The sequence below is a fragment of the Pantherophis guttatus genome, chromosome 1 (genome assembly GCF_059756535.1).
Source record: "Pantherophis guttatus breed Tessera chromosome 1, ASM5975653v1, whole genome shotgun sequence".
Lineage (NCBI taxonomy): Eukaryota > Metazoa > Chordata > Lepidosauria > Squamata > Colubridae > Pantherophis > Pantherophis guttatus.
In genome coordinates this window covers 270964208-270982300 of record NC_142063.1, presented here as the reverse complement: position 1 = coordinate 270982300, position 18093 = coordinate 270964208, and the positions used below count along the sequence as shown (strand labels likewise).

At 44.9% G+C, this 18093-nt stretch overlaps 1 protein-coding gene across 7 annotated transcripts in view; it reads right to left on the bottom strand.

The window, feature by feature from the left end:
• Positions 1-18093, bottom strand: part of QKI (QKI, KH domain containing RNA binding) — a 146974-nt gene that overhangs the window by 82688 nt on the left and 46193 nt on the right. The window lies entirely within an intron of this gene.

Here is an 18093-nt window from a genome sequence, read left to right as displayed (position 1 = left end):
TTTCTTTGGGAATATTGGCTGAAGATTTCTGCAGAAACAATATCCTTAAAGGAACAGATTTCATATGACCAAGTCTAGAAATTTAGGACCAATGTTCAAAAAGACCCAGGTGATTTGGAGACAATAAAAAAAGTTGGCAAGGAAAATTCTGATTAGCCATGAAAGAGCTTTTGCATACATTCCTCACTTATTAACTATGTTGTTCAGCGACCAAAGATATGATTTGGGTTTACAATTAATCCTTCAACTTGCATCTATCACAATGTCCCCTCAGTCACATGATCACCATTTGCAATTTTAACAGCTTCCCACATATAAAGTCAATGGGGAAGTCAACAGGAAGTTGCAAGTGATAGTCAAATGATGTTGCACGTAACCACTCAGCGGAATTGACATCTGTCCAGCACAGTCCCATGATATCTCCTCAACTAATTTGCTTAGTTACTGGGTTGCCAGTTCCAATTGCAGAGGACTATCTGTATTTCTTTTCAATGCTGTTTGCTTAATTTGAGAAGTTTTCTATCTGTTCTTGATCGTTTACTTTATCGGGTTAAAAACTGTTATCTTTTCATACACAATGTCAGCCTTACATAACTTGTTGTGACTATCTCAATTTTTACTTGATTACCTTTGTTAAACTTTAGAAATCTTTCTATTCCAAAGAGGGATTTTAAGTGCAACCTAAATTCAAAACCTTGTGATCTAGCAAGGCTGAATAAAACAAGATAACTGGCTCCATCTGTTTGTCTGTCTGTCTGTCTGCTGAAGAAGTAGACGTACTCAGATAACCCAGACAGAATATTATGTGAATGTTAATGGCAAATGCCCCCCAATACTCCCAAATATACTCCTAGAAATTAAATTATTCTGGAATGCTTGTTCCTTGGTTTTCCACTTAATAATTAATATGAAGTAATCGATGTCATTTCCCATAAGGATAATATAACTGTTCAGTACAATGTATTTCAGTACAATGTAGTTTAACCTTTAAAATAAAGTTTTCCTCCTGGTGATTTAATGAAAATAGCAATTTAATTTTATTAAAAATAGTAGAGAACCAATGTCCATTCTTTTTTTCCAGGAAATTTTTTCAATCCTTTTTTTTTTTTTAACCATATTTTGTATGTACGAAACTTGAAACTAGGAATTAATTCTATTTATGTTCTTTTAAAAAAAGAATCCAGTTAAAAATATATGTTTAAGAAATGAAATATAGCTGTCAGGCTAGGTCAACATGCAAAGGTTCAATTAAACTGATTTATTGGTAAAAGCTTATGCAGATGAATCCTCTCAACTAAAATTGGTACATCTAATGGCACTCAAGGGGAAATAGACTTAGTTTCTTTTGCGGCTCTGTAAGGATTCTAGGCCGATTCCCCCTTTTCATTCTATCCCCAAGTATCATCCCTTGTCCTACAGTTAGCCAATATTTATTAATAAAACATAATACAACTACTCTCTATAAATGTATTAAATTATACAAATACAAAATTATTGGAGAACCTGTTTAAAATTGTACTGATCTTGGTTTTTATACTGAGCTGTTTATTCTGTCACTAAGAATGATAGATAGAATGAATGTAGCACTATATATGTTTTTAGCATCACCAAGAATAACAATGAAAGAGAGAACAAATATAGCAATGAATCAAAAGCACAACTTTATTATGCTCTTGGTATTTGCGTACTATCCTTAAATCAGTAAAATATGTACAATTTTAGCAAAAATGATTATTTTAAAGTTATTTTAAAAGACTGCATACTGTAGTTATAGACATTTCTATGAAGAAATATTTCAAAATATTTTCTAAGAAATATGAAAAAATATATGATCTTAGTTTATTAGTAAGGCATTTGTAAGGCACTTCAATCCAGGCATGTGGGGAAAAAATAAAGCTCCTACCAATAACTTATTACCCATTTGGATTACTGCAATCCACTCTACGTACTGTAAGGCTGCCAATCAGAAACTATATGGTAAAAAACGTGGTGAAGAATCAGAATTGCTATAGTACTATTACACCTCATTTATAGTTGCTGCCCTTGTTTCACTAGGATTCTAGGGACAATTAGAAGGTTGGGTTTGGCCAATAGAACACTATACAATTTGGCACAGAGATAATAATGGGAACACTGTTCTCACATAGAAATGGTTCAACCAATTTGTGCAGTGCAAACTTGCCATCAACATCTTTAATGTTTGCCAGGCATATAAGATGAAGGTAGCTACAATATTTTTGAATGCAACCTCCCCACTATTATCACTACGCACATAAACCATATTATGGAACAATCTTCCTTTATAGATTAGCCTGGTGCCTTTATTTTTGGTTATCTGGAAACCTTTGGAGAGTGAATGATCATCACTGTGCCTATTGTACAATGGTGTGTGTGTGTGTGAGAGAGAGAGAGAGAGAGAGAGAGAGACAGAGACAGAGAGACAGAGACAGAGCCACAGAGAGAGACAGAGAGACATTCGGAAGTTTAGCATAATGAATGAATCAGTTTTCTGAAATACTTCTTTTGATCTCAAAAAATAGTTGTTTTAGTCCCCTCCTCTGATCAATTTTTCATGTAATAGATTATTTTGTGTGTGTTGGGTAAAAGATTGTTAACAATCAGCAAAAGCTATCATTCTACTGTGAGGTGAAAAATAAGAGAGCAACATGCTTGTTCTCAGTTTTTAATGTCTTCTATAGTTGAAAAACTCAATACACTTCATTTTCTATCATATTAAATGTAGAATTTGGGACCATTTTAAACTTTATTGCATCCAAAGATAGCTGGGAAATAACAGGGCTGTTTTCCCCACAAGCTCAAAGCAGTATATTTCCTATTTCACTCTCCTATTTAAATACATGTTTAATTCTGCAGGTTTTTGAACCCCAAAATAAGTGCTTGGCCTTATTTTTGGGGAGGTCTTATTATTTTGGGGCACATGGAGCGAGATGGGAATCCTCTTGCTGTCTTACCTGATTTCCAGCTGTGTCTCCCTAACCCTAACCAGAGGAAATGGCGAGGACTGGCTGCACACATGTTTAAATATTTTCGGGGAGGGCTTATTTTCAGGGGAGGGTTTATTTTCGGGGAAACATGGTATTATTTATTTATTCATTCATTAGATTTATATTGCCGACCTATTCACCCATGGTTAATATATGTATGTTGAGATATCAAAATGAGACTGGGAAAATAGAGGTTAAAAATTTCCCTCAGCCATGGAAATACACAAGCTGACTTGACAGAGTTGTTCTGCAGATAAAATAACATTTGTGATTAGGCCCAGCATGATCTCCTGAAGAAAAAATTGTATGTTAATCTAATAAAAACATATAGGCTAATATGGGGAGGAACCACCTACCTCTCAATCTCAACAAGATCAAGGATTTTAGGGTGCCTGTATCTAGTGATTTGCTATCTTTAACTCTGGCTTGGGTGACTGAGGATTCTATCAAACTTGTGGCTCCTGCTTGAAGAGCAAGAGGCATCTGTGGCTAGGATTTACTTTGCAGAAATTAGTGCATCAATTGATCCCTTTCCTAGATTGGTGAGATTCCTAGTGGGGAGGGAGGCACTGCTCATAATTACTTGTGAGTAAACTACTGCAATGTGATCTTCATGGGGCTGCAGCTAACTCAAAATTCAGAGGCATGGGCAGCAGTAAGGTACACTGAGGTATGCCCAAGTAGCACCAGTACTGTGTAAATTACACTAGTTCTCAGTAGATTTCCAACTGGTGGTTTGATTATAGCTTTTAGAGCCTTAGATGGCATAACCCAGATTATGTGCTTATCCATAATGGGTTCTGCTTATCTTACTAGAGGAAGCAGTGTGGGAGTGGTCTGGGCCACCTTGGTAAAAAGTGTCACCTGGTGAGGGCTCAGAAGGATGCTTTCTCTGTCACAATGCCTACCATATGGAACAAGTTCCTGGATATACACACGGGTTTAATTCTGTTGGCCTTCAGAAAAGCAATATTGAGACCAGGATTTTTAGGGATTTGGCATGGAACGGGTGTTGATCTTACCTGATACACTCCTTCTCATTGGGTGGAGACAGCACCCAGGAATGGGTAGACTTTGTCTGCTAGCCTATTGGACTAAAGCTTTTGGCGAAGGCATAGAGACTCAATGTGTCTTGTTCCGATGTTCTCCCCGTTGGACCTAGGACCAGACAGTCTCTAAGGTGGGGCTGGATACTATCTCCACCCAACGAGAAGGAGCATATCAAGTAAAACCAACACCCTTTCTCCATTGTGGTGAAGATAGCATCAAGGAATGGGACATACCAGTAGTGAAATCCAAATTTTTTTACGACCAGTTCTATGGGCATGGCTTGGTGGGTGTGGTGTGGCTTGGTGAGTGTGGCAGGGGAAAGATGCTGCAAAATCTCCATTCCCACCCCACTCCAGGGGAAGGATACTACAAAATCTCCATTCCCTCCCCACTCCTGGGGGAAGGATATTGCAAAGTCTCCATTCCCACTCCACTCTGGGGCCAGCAAGAGGAGATATTTGGCAGTTTCCAAACTACTCAAAATTTCCGCTACCAGTTCTCTGAACTACTCAAAATTTCTGCTACCGGTTCTCCAGAATCTGTCAGAACCTGCTGGATTTCACCCCTGGGACATACCAAAACTGGTTTTTAAAAAATTTGATTTATATGCCGCCCTTCTCTGGAGACTCAGGGCGGTTTACAATGCGTTAAGCAATAACCTTCATACTTTTGTATATTTATACAAAGTCAGCTTATTGCCCCCACAAACTGGGTCCTCACGGGTGGGCCGCAGTCTGGTCCGAGGTCCCCTGATCAGAATGGACCCTCTGGAGGACCCACCTGCCAAAAGCCGCTTCAGCCAAAGCGAAGGAGTCCAGCTTATAGTGTCAGATGAAAGGGGATGGAGAGGATCATGTAGCTGCACGACAAACCTCCTCAATAGAGGCTTGGGTTGCCCATGCCGCTGTTGTGGCCGCATTCGTTGTGGAATGGGCTGTGATCCATCTCGGCAACAGAAGGGCTTGGATTTGGCGATAAATGCTCAAATCCAGCAGCCCACAGTCGATGGAGTGGCCTTGGTGCCTAGGGAAGCTGGCTGGAAAGACACAAAGAGCAACTCTGTCTTCCTGAAGGGATAAGTCCTCTTAATGTAAATGCGGAGGGCCCTCTTCACGTCCATTCAAGTGTGCCACTTCTTCTCCAGGGCATGGATGGTGCCCGAGCAGAAGTCAGGCAGTATAAGCTCCTGGGCCCTGGCCCTGTGGAACCATGAGTTCACTTTGGGGAAGAAAGAAGGGTCCAACTGCAATACCACCATGTTAGGATGGAAAACACAGAGATCTTTCCTGACTGAGAGTGCCGCCAGCTCTGTAATCTGTCTAGCCAATGTGATGGCTACCAGGAAAGCCACCTTGCAGGTTAGGAAGAGCAATGTGGCCAATCTCAGTGGTTCAAATGGGGCCTCGGTCAGCACATGCAGTACCTTCGTAAGGTCCCAAGTAGGGTATCTGTGAACCACTGGAGGCCGTAGGTTCGTTGTGCCCCTAATGAACCTGCATACGGTTGGGTGTTGAGTGAGGGACTCCAGATCCCCACAAGAGAGGACCAAGGACATGGCAGCCACCTGGCGACGGGATCATGTTAGGTGATAGCCCTTGTCAAGCCCCACCTAGAGAAACTCCAGTATCTGGGGCATGAATACAGATGTTGGGTCCAAATCCAACCTGGAGCACCAGGAGCAGAATGCCTTGCAGGTCGCATCATATATTTGGTTGATGGAAAGTCTCCTGGAAGCTTGTATCATGTCTATCACCTTCGAGGACTAATTGTCCTGGATCAGAGACTCCTCTGAAACGTCAGGAGGTCAACTGTAGCCACTGTGAGTCCAGGTGGACCAAGGCCCCCTGGCTGAGGGAGACTCTGTCCGGCAGTATCCTCCAAGGGCTGGCCAGTGACAGGGTGACCAGGTCAGGAAACCATGGTTGCCTGGGCCAGTGTGGTGCCAGGAGCAGCACCTCCACTCTTTCCACCAAAATCTTTTGTATAACCCTCGGGATGAGGAGAAGGGGAGAAAAGGCATATAGTAGTTCCCGCAGCCAAGGGCTGCAAAACGCACCTATCCCTTCTGCCCTCAGTACCGCAAACCTCATGAAAAACCCTGATAGTTGGGCATTGTCTTGGGTAGCGAAGAGGTCCACAGCTGGCCACCCGAAGCACTCAGTCAGCTCCTGAAACAAAGTCAGGTGCAGGAGCCACTCCAAATAATCGACTATGGTCCTACTAAGCCAATCTGCCTGTACATTTGTGGCCCCTGAAATAAGCTCTGCCCTTAGGAACAAATGGAGCCTCTCTGCCCAAAGTATAGTCATTCTGCCTCTCTCTTAAGGGTCCTGGAGTGGGTTCCTCCCTGACAGTTACATTGTAGCCATATTGTCGGTCAGAATTAAGATTCGTCTGCCCGACACAATGTCCTGGAATTGTTTGAGGGCCAGGTATACTGCCCTGAGTTCCAGTCAGTTTATCTTGTGGCTCAGGTCTGCCTGTGATCACTGTCCTTGGGCCATCCTATTTTGGAGATGTGCTCCCCAGCCAAAGAGACTAGCATCTGTCATAATTGTCAGGTGTTCCGGTTCTTTGAAGAAACTTCCCTTTGAAATTGCCTGGAAGCCCACCATTGTAAGGAACGGATCACCTCCGGTGGTACCCTGACCTTGGACAGGGAATTGCTCCTGCCTTTCCTCTGGTAAGGCAGGAGGAACCATTGGAGCGACCTGGCGTGCAAACATGCCCAAGGCACGATGGAAATGCAGGACACCATCTTACCCAGGAGCTGTGAGATTGGCCAGGGGTACCGTATGTTCCCTCCTGACCTGACCTACCAATTGTTTTATACTCGTCTGGCGCTCCTGGGAGATGTGTACCTTGCACGCAATGGTGTCTATTTCTGCTCCTAAATGAAGCAAATGGTTTGTTGGCATCAAATGGCTCTTGGTGTGTTTATGGAAAACCCGTGGTTCTGAAGCACCTGAATGGTGATTTTAAGATCCTGACTCGCCTGCGGCTTAGAGGCGGACTGGATCAGGATATCATGCCAGTAGCACTGGACACGCATGGGAAGAGCCCGGAGATGTGCCGCCAACACAGCCAATAGTTTTGTGAATGCCCTGAGTGCTGACGATAGGCCGAATGGCAAGGCCCTATACTGATAATGTCATCCTTGGTAAGAAAAATGGAGATACTGTCTGTGTTCCAGTAAAATAGGAACATGCAGGTAACTTTCTGACAAGTCAATGGAGGTAAGGAAATCGCCCTCTCTGACTCCGTCCAAAATGGACTGAAGTGACTGCATCTTGAACCGCCTATAGGTTACAAGGCGGTTTAGCTGTTTCAGGTCCAGAATTGCCCTCAACACCCCCCCCCCCCGGAGGCCTTTAGAATCACAAAGAGGATGGAATAGAATCCCATCCCCTCTTGGTCCCCTGGAACCGGTTGGATTGCATGAATATCCAATAGATGTTGAATAGCAGTTTCCATAAGGACTCTCTTCAACCTGTGCTGTGAAACAGGACAGCAAATGAAAAACCTCGGGGGTGTGGAGAGGAACTCTAGGGAGAAGCCCGACCTGACCATCTCCAGGACCCAGGCATCCATGGTAATGTTCTCCCAACAGCTGGCAAAAAAGGCCAGGCAGCCACCAATGGGAGGGTTAGTGGTGCAGTTACTTCTGGCATCTGAAGGAACAACTTCCTCCCCCCACGAAAGGGCCATTTGGGGGAAAACTGTTTATACCTCCCCGCCCTATCCTGTTGCTGGTCCTGCCTCTGAAAGAAGGGGTGCTGTGAGCATGGTAGTTCAAAGTCGCTGTCCGACCCCTGAAAAGACTGGTGCGAAAGTAAGGCGGAGGGCTCATCGGGATCCTCATGGGAGGATCTTACGTTTGTCTCTGAACTCAACCAGAATCGGATCCAAGGAGTCCCCAAATAACCTCTCCCCTGTGAACGGGGCAGAGGCCAGCCTCCACTTATGTTTGGCGTCCACCAGCCACTGGTTGAGCCACAGGAATTTTCTGGTAGCCACTGAAGAGGCAATGGCCTTAGACACGAACCTTGCCACGTTGAGTATGGCGTCTGGGGAGAATTCCATAGCTGCTGCTAATTTGTTAAAGTCTTGATGACAGCTTATGTCCCCCGTGGGAATTCTGTCCTGCAGTTGTCGCAAACAGAGCAATGAAGCCTTATTTAAAAAGGAAGCTGCTGTGGACACTTTAACTGCCCAAGCAGCAGCCTGGTGGGCCCTCCTAAGCGATTGTGCCACCCGTTTGTCTTCAGGCCGGAAGGCATCCTCCGGTGAATCTGCCATCGCAGAAGGTGCAGCTAATGCTGCCACTGGGGCATCGACTACATTTTATAAAATCTCTTGTCCAGATTACTGGGATTTGCTGCTGCCCCAGGAGAGGCCCACTGCCTATGCACAATGTCCAAAAACAGCCTGGGTGAAGGAACCACCTCGGCCTCTGTGGTCAGTTCAGAAAACAGCGAGTCCAGAGTATCAGCAGCCTCTGATGTTGGATCTGGCATCGGCAGATGGGTTCCCATTCAAGCAGTATTTTTTGCTTTAAAAAGCAAAGATTTGAATAAGGCTGGACGAAAAAGGCCAGCAAAGGCTGGTTGGTCAGGCATTAAGCCTTCATCCTCTGACAATTCTAGGTCCCTGTATGTCTCTTCCTCTGAGGGTGATTGATTAGAGGAAGCAGGGAAATATAGTTCCTGCATGGCCAAAAAGTCCCCTAAAGCCTGGGCCAGTGGAGGGAGATCTGGAGGCAAGGGGTGGTCAGATTGAACTGAACCAGCTCTCTGGCTTTGTTGTAAGCCTGTTGCTATTCCCTGCTTGATTGCCTCTGAAATCAAGGCTCCCATACCAACAGGGAGTTGAAGCCCCTGTGTTCTCCCTGAGCAGAGCCCCGCTGCAGTTGGGGTAAAGGTGGCTTTCTGCCTTAAGGGCTATTGCCAGGCAGCTACAGTAAAAAAGGGGTCTGGAAGTGAGCCAAAATAGGACTCACTGTTGCTGGGCAGATTGGAGCCTGCAGCACCATCTGGAGACCATGTTTGTGGAGGCCAGCTGTCAAAAACATCACGCAGCTCCAACTGTTGTCCCACAATTTGGTGGGACCCAGCCTGACAGATAGCGTGAGGTGCTTCCCTTCGATGGTCAGCTTCCTTCTGCACCCTGGCCACTTCACGGTCTATCGCCTTCTGGCACCTCACAGCCTCGTGTTCTGCAGCCTTAGAATCCTTCGCATAGGACTTGGAGCTCTTAGAGAGCTTTGCCAAGGGTCTCTTGCTTGCAGGCCTCGGTCCCGAGGCCCCTGCAGCCTAACCAATCCGATTAGAAAACCGGGCTTGCCTCCACCGAAGCTGCTTCTCCACTTAAAGCGGCAGCCACTTTCTCCATTTTGAATCTGCCGCCTAGCAGGCTCACCCAGCAAGGGCGCTGCTGCTGAAAATGTGGTGAGCGGCTACTTACAAGTATGCCCAGAGACCGGGCAGGGGCTCGAATCGTTGGGGGCTATGGCTCCGAGGTGGCGGATGTCCATCTGACAGTCCCAGGCTCACCTGGCAGCCGAGCGCACCCTCAACTGATGCCGGAGTACACAGTTCTTGCCCAGCCAGAATGCGGAGGAGTGCTGAATCCTGCTCTCTCCGAAGCCCCAGGGCCAGCTGCTTTGAGCGAAGCTCGTGCTCGCTGCCCTGTCAGAATCACCTGATGATCTGACCTGTTGCTGTGCGGCCCTCAGCGCGCTCAAGCTAAAAGCTCTTCACACTGGTATTCAGTGGTAATATAGCTGTCTAGCTAGGACTGAGTCAAAAGCTGGGGACCGTTGGTGAAGGAGACGTGTCCTCACAGCTTTGACAGATTCAGTCCAATTGGTTAGCAGACGAGGTCTACCCATTCCTGGATGTTACCTCCACCACAATGGAGAAAGGATGATTGACGAGTTTAATTGTCAACACTGTTGCCTTAGATTACCTTTTTGTTTTTAGTGCACTGTGCTTTTATTCTGCTGCCCATTCCCTGTTCCTTCTGGTAGATGGGCAACTATATCTTTGATAATAAATGAATACAAAATAAAAAGCTATTTGTGGAAAATTGGGAATAAAATATTCCACACTGAGTGTATTTGTCTTTTCTCCAGATTTAGCATTATTATGTAAGAACTGTTTGTTATACTACCGATCACATTTTATTTAATGAACATTATTCTTAAAACTTACTTTTTATCTTATAACCTTACGTAATTCAACTCTGAAAGTAAAAACCAGGAAGTTTAAACCTAGAATTCAACTTCCAACTGACCCAAACACTATACCAGAGTTTGTTATATCAGCTCAAACAAAAGGTTGGAAAAAATCATATTAAGGAGCTTGGAACTCTGTAAACAGGGTAGATTTCTGAAAATAAACCAGGACCAGGACCAAAACTGTAAATGTGGTATGACAGCTTTTTTTAAAGGCCTGAAATTAGTGTCTTTAAGTCTCTGAAGGCTTTAGATTACCAATATTCTTTTTAAAGCTCTTGAAATCAGATTGAAAATTTTGACCTTCTCCAATCTAGGAAATGAAAATAATAATGGATCACTACATGTAACCTGTGACTTCTCCACTTTTGTATAGGGATAGAACAACACTTTAGATCATTTCTATAGCATAGAATACATACATACAGTCACAGTGATATGCAGTGGTATGCCTAAGAAGAGACTATAATTAATGACATAAATATCTACAGGACTCATACATGAATGCAAATGCCCATTTGTTTGAGTCTTATCCCCAATTTCAAATTTGTTACACAAAGAATATAAAACTCACTTCATTTTTTTTTAAGTCTGACCTTCTCTGTCAGTTAAGAAGAGTGATAAATCCACCAGCTGTTTCCTTCTTCATATGTGGGCTACAATACATTTGCTTCCTTTTTAAGGCCAGTGTATTTGAACAACAACAGCAGGGCTTAAGCCAGCTGCTAGAATGTGACAGGCATATATTTAACTCTGATCTCATTTATTGCCCTTCTTCTCTGACAACTATCCTTTTTTCTGGCGTCTACTGACATTCTTTACTTAGCTGACACTGCCATTTTACTGAGAGGACAATATGCAACCATAAAGCAGAAGCTTGGGAGACATATATTCCAGTCAAATACATTTTGGGGGGATTTATTTCTTTGTGACTAGTTTTTTTGAAAGTCTTGTGAATTAGGTTATCTTTATCTCACTGAATTCAGAAAGATTTGCATACATATATCTTATATTCAACTATTAGTGTGTTTTATGTCCAAAATCAAGCATGTCCATAATATTAACCAATAAGGTAAAACTTTTACACATTTTATTCCCACCTACAACTTATAACATTCTCAAGAAAGAACTCTGTGTTTGCATCTATGTATTGAAAAATACAAAGAATGGAAAAGAAGACAATTTCTAGTAGTCTTAGAGAACATGAGAAATGCTGTAAATTCTCCTTGCAATATCCCTGGCCAAATGTCAGCAGAACTCATGAAGCATCTCCCTGTAAGTGTCTGGCAATGAATTTAATATAGAAACATTTAAATGAACATAGACTAGAATAAATGTAGATAAAAATTGGCCTTGACTGAGCTGAAAATTTTCAAGGGAAATTTTGAACAGGGATAAAATAAAGCAATTTGCTTATTTGAATACATAGAGATATATATTAGATACATTGGACCTGGGTAAAAGAGTATCTATCTATATATGTGTCTGTCTATCCCCTTGAAATGTTTCTGAAATGGGAGTAATGGGGGTAAATCTCTCTCTCCCTCCCCCCCCTCTCTCCCCCTCCCTCCCTGTCCTTGAAATATTCTGAAATGGGAGTAAAGATTGCTTCCTCAAATTATGAGCAATAATCTGAATGGAAAACAAGAGGTACCATCTAACCCATAAATAATGAAATAATGCATATCTCTGTATTTAGAAATCAACAAGCAAAGAATAATGTCTTTATGTCTACTAAAATCAAGTCACAAGATTCAAATTGTTGTTGTTTTTTTTAATTTGATTTATATGCCACCCTTCTCCGGAGACTCAGGGCAGCTTACAATGCGTTAAGCAATAGCCTTCATACTTTTGTATATTTATACAAAGTCAGCTTATTGCCCCCACAAACTGGGTCCTCAATTTACCTACCTTAGAAAGGATGGAAGGCTGAGTCAACCTTGAGCCTGGTGAGATTTGAACTTACAGTAATTGCAGACAGCTGGTATTAATCACAATGCTATCAATCAAATTGTTAATATATGATACAGGATTTTACCTTGCACCTATGCAAGAAGATTCTACAGGATAAATGGAAGTGCTTAAATTGTATCTGCTACAGCCAAAATGCTATAATTGTGCAAACTTTTTCCTATAGATAATTTGAGATATAAATGGATACTAATAGGAAAATGCTAGTGCTCCCTATTGAATTAAGGCTTATGAAATATGAAAGAGAAAAACCATAGAAACTAAGTAACTTACAAAGAGATTCAACTGAACAAAGGATCCTCAGATTGCGATAGTAAGGATTCAAACTTCACTCATGCACCACTAAATTGAATTTGTCATGCAAATATATTAAGGCAACATCAAGCCAACCACAAATAGAATCCACTGGAGATTGAAGTAGGTAAGCATGTCTTTTTCTTTTTTAAAAAAATCCCTCTTTAAATGTTAGTTTTTCTTAGCAGGTTTTATTTTATTTATAAATCTGAATCTCTGTGTCATTTTTTTACAATAAATATGCAACAAAACTTGGAACTTGAAGAATGGAATATTTAGTAAATTACTGGAGTAATAAATAATTTATAACATACAATAATAATCTCCTGATGGTTCCAAGCTATAGTAGACAAAGTAGTGACCATGGCAACAAAATGCTGTGGTAAAGTTTGAGACCCAAGTTGTAAGACAAGAGTCTGTTTTAGAAAGTTTAGGAACTTCAAGGTGGAGAATTTTGAATCTGGCAAAAAAAATAAATGCTTCTTGGAATGTTACTATTTTTGTGGACTGTTGGTCACAAACAAAACTGGTGTTAAATATAGTGAAAAAATAATCTTTTAATCCTTAAAGATATTATCTATTTTTTCCTAAATGTTCAGAAAATATGCTAGATCTGTAAACTAAATCCTTAGCAATACAACTACACTATTCTCCATTGTGGGTGGAGACAGCAGCCAGGCATGGGTTCTACTCTTGTGTTCAGATGAAGGACTGAGCCTGTCAATCAAGCTAAATCCCGCCCCTGTTGCTAGGGGCTCCCAGCTTTTGCTCTGTCCTTCAGACTGGACACTAGTGTGGATCTTTGTCTCTCGCTATTTTTCAGCTTTAGTATTAAATTTGGCTTCAGATTCTTCGTTTTTGACCATAGGACTCCATTTAGACTACGCTTCTTCTCCTTCACGATTTGGGCTATTAGTTTTCTCTTCAGAATTTCTTCGTTTTACTTCGGAGCTCTTTAAAAACCTTTCTCTTGGAACTGGTTAGTAACAAGGTCTAGCGGAGCTTTTCGCTCCTGTGGGGCGAGCGGAAGCCTCTGGCTTTGCCGGACACGCCAGATGCGCCGATTACGGCTTGCGAGCTTTCTGTGGAGTTTTTTTCACTCCCACAGCTTTGCGGGTGGCCAATTTACAGCACGCTAATTGCCTGGCTTTTTGTGGAGCTTCGCACTCCCCACCATTTGCCGCTTGTCAGCTTTTGGTCATTGGGCTATAGATCGCTTAGATTTGCCACCTATTTCTCTTCATGGGAGCCCGATTCTGCCTGTTTGACAAGCCCTTTTCGCCTTGTGGACTTTTCAGTGGTGGAGCTTCATGCTCCCGTTGCTTCAGTTGCCTCCGGCCGCCATTTTAAAGTTGCGGTTCGTTGAGTTTTGTTCCTCAGGCCTCCAGGTTTTAACCTGTGCCTTTCAGCCCTCAATTGCCTAGAGCCCAACTGGTTGCCACTTTAGATCGTTTTGTGGCATTGTTTGATTTTACTGGGGTTTTTCTGCTTCACCGGTTCTGTTACCTGGCACTGAATTAGTACAGCCACATTTCTCTTCTGCCTCGCTGGCGTGTGGCATTGGGTGGCCATTTTGTAAGCACTGACTACTGGACTCAGCTTCCATTTTGGAACATCCAATTGGTAATGCCTATTTATAGGCAAGAGGGCTTGTCTCCTGCTCGGAGTCGCTTCAAGGCCAGTCATGCCTAAGGCCTTGACCAAGTCAAAGCACAGCTGCAAGGTCAAAGTGCAGGAACAATCGTCTGCCTTGCAAAATGAGTCTTCTGCCCATTCGCACAGGACAGTTCTAGTAGGCATGGGGCTAAAATATCCGCCCCACGGGGTGTAAACACCAAACATTCCTTGGCCTCTTCCCGCGTGGAACAACGCCGAGATAAGGTCCTGCAGAAATTGTGTGCCAAGGCAGGTGCCCATCGTCCTCCGCTGTCAGTGGCTGCCGATTTGCCTCCAGATGCCAGGGCTCCTGATTCTTCACCTACTCCAGATCAACTGTTCCTAAAGGACTGCCCGCTGACCATTCATTCATCTGATCTGTGGGGCACAGGCCTCCTACCTAGTTCAACTGGCGCTGCGGACACAGTTGCTCCTCCATCCACAATGGCTGAAGGGTCGGACACTCCTCCTTCTTCTGTTCCGGTTCAAGCATCTACGGATGCCAGACTGGCTTGGGGCCAAATGCAGGCTTATTTGAGCCCGGTTAAAATCCAACACATGACTTCCATTGATGTACAACAATCCATCTCTGCACATTTCTTGCCTAACGCCAGGAGCATGCCTACACATTCTCTCGGATCCTCCTGGGTCTCCCGACGGAGAAGGGGATGAGGACGCTCTATCGCTCGCTGCTTTGGACTCCCCGGCCGCATCCTTGGTCAGCAGTCCTTCAGCATTTGCAGAGGTTGAGTCTCAAGAGCCGGAGTTATCTGAAGACGAGGGTCTTCCTCCTGACCAACTGGCCTTTACGGGTCTCTTTCCGCAGGCTCTGTTTAAATCTCTCCTGTTTAAGGCCGTAAATACAGGGCAGCTTGGTGTCAGCTCACAACCCGAGCCTCCTTCGGTTTACGGTTCGTTGGACCCTTTGTTTGCAGAACCCCCGAAACCGGTAATGGCTGTTCCAACTCCTCCTCTCTTCCTTGATGTCATCCAGAGGCAGTGGACATCTCCGGCCTCGGCTCCAGTGTTCTCATCTGCTGATCGTAGGAATTTCACTGTGTCCTCAGAACTGTCGTCTCTGCTTCAGGTGCCCACGGTCGATTCCCATCGCTGCGTTGCTGTCAAATGCCTCCGTTCCTGGGGATCATGAGGAAGGTCTTCGCCCGGAGGAATGTCGTTTGGAACAAGTTCTTCAAAGGGCGCATCAGGGGGCACCTTGGGCCATTAAGTCAGCTACCACCGCTTCATTTTTCAATCGGGCAACCCTCCTGTGGTTACGTCAGCTTCACGAAAAACTTTCACCAGAGGACGCGAGATTGAAACAGGACATTAACAAGATTATTGCGGCGGTGCAATTCTTGGTGGATGCCACTTTGAACGTGGCCCACTTCGCCGATAAATCCCTGGCATCATCTATAGCTGCCCGGCGCCTGGTGTGGCTTCGCCATTGGCAAGCTGACGCCCACCACAAATGGCGCTTGGCTTCGGTTCCTTTTAAGGGAACTAAATTGTTTGGGGATCCTTTGGAAGCTTTCCTGGTGGAGACCAAGGACAAAAGGAAGATCTTGCCTATGGTCTTCCATAGGGGGGAGTCCCGTTATTCTCCTTACATGCCTCGACCCCAGTTTCGGTCATCGGACGGAGGCTTAGGGTCCTCTCGTAACACTGGTAACTTTGTTCCTAGACAGAGAGGGTATCAGGTTAGGTCTACAAGGGGCAGACCCTTCATGTCTCGACGGCCCTTTCGAGGGGGAGGGGGTCATTCCATCCGTCGCCGTTGTTAGTAGTACAGTTGATCCTCCCATTGGCGGCAGATTGGGCCTCTTCGCCAAGGTTTGGGAGCGTACTACTTCGGATGTTAGGTCCAGGCCACCATTCAATCGGGGTTGGCCATTGAATTTCTCTCCATACCCCCCTTGTCCTTTGTCCGCTGTCCTTTCTCTCAGCAGGCCGTCCATTGATCCCTTAGGGATTTGGCTATTAATCATCTTCTCAACATTAAAGCCATCCAACGGGTGCCTTTTAATCAAGCTGGGGAGAGGTTTTATTCTCGAGTTTTCTTAGTCCCTAAGTCATCAGGCGGTGGAGACCTATTCTGGATGTTAAGCATTTAAACCACTTTGTAGCTTATCGTAGGTTCAAAATGCAATCCTTGAGGACCATTTTAGACGGCATTCGGAGGGGTGATCTCCTCTGCTCAATTGAGCTCACTGAAGCTTACCTTCATGTGCCCATTCTCCCTTCCCACAGGAAGTTCCTTCGTTTTTATTACGCGGGGGCCCATTACCAATATAGAGCCTTGCCCTTTGGGCTTTCCTCTGCTCCCCGTAGTTTTACCAAACTTTTGGGGGCCATAGCCGCCTACCTTAGACTTCATTCAGTTCGTCTCCAGTGTTACTTGGATGACATTCTCATTTATGTCTAGTTCCCCCAAACAGGCCCACTCTGATCTCCAATTGACAATTCAGACCCTTGCAGCTCATGGCTTTTCCATTAACACAGTGAAAAGTCATCTCTCTCCCTCTACCAACATTATACATTTGGGAGCAGTTATCGACTCTGTAGATGGTAGGGTTTTCTTATCCCCAGATCGTCAAGAAAAATTGAGGTCCCTGATAGCGAGAATTCAGAAAGACGGGATGGCATTTCCCTTGCTACTCTCCAAGTTGTTGGGCAAGATGGTATCGGCCATTTCCATAGTTCCCTGGGCCCGGTTACACCTGAGAGACCTTCAATGGTTTCTTTTGCCTTTTCAGAAGGCAGGCAGGGGCACGTCGTCAGCCAGGATTCCTGTCCCCAGGGCGGTGCTCTCCTCGCTTCGATGGTGGCGGTCTCTGGCCATCTCCAAGGGATGCCTGTTCCTCGAGCCACATTGGCTGGTGGTGACAACCGACGCCAGAACGTTCGGCTGGGGCGCCCACTGCAACTCTCGAGTGGCACAGAGCAAATGGTCGGCTTCCGAAGCTTCTCACAGTATCAACTGGCTGGAGTTACGGGCGATTTTCCTAGCCCTTCGAGCTTTCCATCATCTGGTGGCAGGTGCCCATGTCCTGGTGCTCACCGACAACGTTATCGGCCAAGGCACATGTAAATCGCCAAGGAGGCACCAGGTCCAAGTCTCTGATGTTGGAAGCGAAACGACTGGGTCTGTGGGCGGAACGTCGTCTAGTCTCTTTAAAGGCGGAGCATATTTCAGGAGTGACTAACGTGAGGACAGATTGGCTGACAATTAATAGATCACTCGGAATGGCATCTGCATCCTCGACTGTTCCAGGACCTAGTGGCCCGGTTTGGCGCACTAGTGGTCGACCTGTTCGCCTCCCCGCAGAATGCGCAACTCCCGCGCTTCTTCTCCCAGTTCCAGTCGCCTCAAGCTGAATCAGTGGATGCCCTGCACTCCACATGGCCTCAGGGTCTGCTTTATGCATTTCCCTCAATTCCCCTCATCCCGAGGGTGCTCCGCAAACTTTTACTCGAGCAGGCGGAAATTGTACTTCCGGCTCCTCACTGGCCGAGGAGATTATGGTTCGCGGACCTCATTAATTTGTTGGTGTCTCCTCCCTGGAGAATCCCTTGCACCAGTGACTGTCTCAGCCAGGGGACAATTTTGCACCCGGAGCCCCAGTGGCTACAAATGACAGCTTGGCGGTTGAGTGGCAAATTCTGCAGCGGGACAACGTACCAGCCTCTGTGATACAGACTATCCAGGCTTCTCTGAGACCCTCCACAGACCGTATTTATTCGGCCACCTGGCAGGCCTTTTGTACTTGGTGTGAGCCCCAGGGCTTCTCGCCTCTCCAGGCTTCAGTTGTACAGGTCTTGTGGTTCTTGCAAGACGGTTTGGACAAAGGGCTCTCGCCCAAGACTCTCTGGAGACAGGTG